The 3,091-nt window shown below is 53.1% G+C and overlaps 1 long non-coding RNA gene across 1 annotated transcript in view; it reads left to right on the top strand.

Annotated features, from left to right (window-relative positions):
- LOC106699358 overlaps nt 1-2,440 on the top strand; it is a 4,219-nt gene extending 1,779 nt beyond the window's left edge. The window contains exon 2 of the long non-coding RNA XR_001350919.2: nt 1,786-2,440. This is a non-coding gene — a long non-coding RNA (uncharacterized LOC106699358). The remainder of the gene's footprint in view (nt 1-1,785) is intronic.
- Nucleotides 2,441-3,091: the final 651 nt, after the last annotated feature.

Raw genomic sequence — 3,091 nt, forward strand, 5'->3', positions numbered from 1 at the left:
GCTGTTCCAGCTCGCTGTTATGTTAGACGCCCCTCTATACAGTCACGCTAGGTCTTCAAGATTCCCTTTCCGCCCACTCACCTCCCATCCCCATTTGGACCCAACTTTGAATGCAGCCCTGGCTCATTTGCTCCTGATGGTCTCTTTCCCTGCTTGCACCTCAGTTCTCCCCAGGCCCTGCGCTCTGGGTGCACAGTGGGGAGGGCACCAACCATGGTCTGCAAATCACCGGGCTGTGGTTGGGAACTGGGGGTGGTTCTCTAGGGTGTCCTGCCAGGGCTCTAGTCCTTTCTCCCTCCCAGCAGCCCTCATCCAGAAGGCATGGCTGTGTTGGCACCACACTGATGGTGGAGAGTGAAGAGACGCAGGGAGATGGGAGGAAGGGAATTCAGAAATGAGGAGGAGGGATGTTTGTAGGGGAAGGCAAGACAGTGGACTTAGGAGCAAGATTCCTAATGGGAAATTGCAATCTGCCATTAACATCTAGGTGTAAATTAATATATCAGATGGTGTGTGTGTGTGTGTGTGTGTGTGTGTGTGTGATGGAGGGTCAGTAGGTCAGAGTCTCAGGCCCCCGTCCAGAGGAAGCAGGGCCCTGGCTCACTTGGTCTGCCCATGCCGAAGGGTGGGAGTGCAAGCGAGGGTGGCTCATTCTCCAGCTGCTGTTCTCCCATCTACAGAGGAGTGGGGGCTGGGGGAGGCTCGGGCTCCCAGCCCAGGGAGCACATGTGCCGGGTGGGGGGAGCGGGGGAGGACAGAGATGCCAAAGCTGGTAAAGGCCTGGCCTCTTCCCGTCTCAGACACCCTCGAGGCACTGTCCTCTCTACATCCAGAGCTTGGCTGCAGCGGGGTAGATGAAAAGGAGGAGAAACTGTTGGATAAAAAGAAATTTGAAAAAAAAAAGTAAGTGAAATATTCAAACTGGAAAGTGATATTATAGAAACTGCAGCCCACGGCTCAGTGCATTCAAATTTATTCAAACTCGGTGCCTGACAGTGATGGATGCGGCAGCTTTTCCCACAATATGGAGAAGGCGCGGGGGCATTTAGGACTGCGGGTCCCCTCCGGGAGGGTGGGGGCCCACACCACCTCCCATGCCTTGCTCCTCCTAAACGGGAAGCATAGTTCTGGGTCCTGCTCCCTCTACTCTCCCAAGACCCAGCCACTTTCTGTAGGCCACAGTCCTGGGGGACTGGGTCCCACCAGCTCAGATGCTTAGGGGATGGCCCAAGACAGGTAGCAGGCTGTGATCACCAACGCCATGGAAGAGGGTGGCTAACCTGTCCATGGAGGTTAGAGGAAGAACACCTTGGTGTGGTTCAAAGCCAAATAAATAGTGTGAACCCAATGAGCCCCCAAGCACGCTGGGGTCTCAGGGTGCCAAGTCAGGGAGCAGTCGGTCTCCTTGTTCCCCACTCTCCTCCCCGGCCAGGGTGGCAGCCACCCCACCCAGGAGAGGGACAGAAGAGAGCCTCTGAGGAAACCTTGAGTCTGGGGGCTTGGCCCGAGCAGTGAGTAGGTGACAGTGTTCCTGAACATGTGCCCTGGAGTGTCCCCTGCTCCCAGCCTCCACTTCACCAGCTCTTTTCCAGACAAGGTTGCCCATGACCTCCTGGCCAACCTCCTGGCCAATAGACCCCGAGTCTGAGTCCAGGCTCCATCCCTTGGAATACTGGCCACTCTGGAAAACTCATGGTCTCTTGTCTCTCTTGCCCATTACACTCGCCTGCTTTGCCCACATCTCTAACGCTTCTTTGTCTCTTTCACTTCCTACCACTTCCCGAGATGTGGCTACAGTGCAAAACCCAGGCTTCAGCTGGGCCCTCTTCTCTCCTACCGCTTCTCAGAAGACACATCCGCTCGGCACCTTCAGCTAACACCTTCCTGCAGGTGATGGGACCCCTGGCCTCGGACTCCAAGCCTCTGTTCAGATCCAAGTCCACAATCCACACACCACAAGGCTAATATGTTGAAAAGCAAACTCATCTGTCTCTCTTAACGCCAGAAACAATGTGTGATTCCCTATTTGGTAAATAGCCCTGTCACCCACCCACGTACCCTCACAAAAACTTTGGACCCTCTAGCTCTTCACCCAGCCCATCTCTACCTTCAATCAGCTTACAAATTCGAGATACTTCCTATGTCTTTTGCACCCACTTTTCCCTCATCATCACCACTCACCCCAGGAATGCCCTTATCACAGCTTTCCTGGATCTCTTCAATCCAATCAAACCTTTACTGAGTGACCACCATACACCGGTCTCCAGGCAAAGCATCTTCCTCCAAGCGGGGCTCTCTGCCTTTAAGTTCTACGTCTCCAATTGTTCTGTGGCTGCTGCCAGGTTGATGTTCCTAAAGCACACCTCTAATCATGTCACTCGGCTGCTCAGACACCCTCAATGGCTCCCCACTGCCTACTAAATAAAGTACAAACTCCTTACTCTGATGTTCACGGCCCTTTGTGATCTGGCCCCTACCTACCCCTCTCTCAACTCTTCCCGTTACTCTCCTTCACTCATATTTGCCAGCCAAGTTGGACTCTGAGTATTTCCCCTGCACACTCCCCGCCTAGCGATTTCCTACCTCTGTGCACTGGTTCATGCTCCTCCTCTTTCTGGAACGGCATCGCCCTCCAACATCCCACCTCATCTCTCCCCGTCAATATTCTAATCCTCTGCAAGCCCTGATTCAAGCCAAGCCATAGTCTGACTATTCCCTGTAAAAATGCGTAGCAAAGTGCCTGCTGGCTGTTACTGTTGTTGTTACCCCACCACCACCAGACATGGTTTCTCTTCCCTGTGGACCTTCTAGTCCTCTCTACAGCTTTCCTGGCTCCTAAAGAGCTTTCCTGATACTGATATCACCAAAACATTTGCTCTAACACTGTCCTGGACTTCTTGAGAGGCAGAACTAAGTCATGTTCATTTGTGTCCTCCTCAGCCCCTAGCCCAGGAGACTCGATAAGCACTTGTTGAATAAATGAATAAGTGCATGAACAAATGAACCAGTACAGCAAAACTGGCTAGGACATGGCTTTGTGACACAGACTTGGCTCTTCTGAGCCTCCTGTTCTGAATAGTGACCACCTAGC

This window comes from Myotis lucifugus, unplaced genomic scaffold (assembly GCF_000147115.1).
Source record: "Myotis lucifugus unplaced genomic scaffold, Myoluc2.0 scaffold_381, whole genome shotgun sequence".
Classification (NCBI taxonomy): Eukaryota; Metazoa; Chordata; class Mammalia; order Chiroptera; family Vespertilionidae; genus Myotis; species Myotis lucifugus.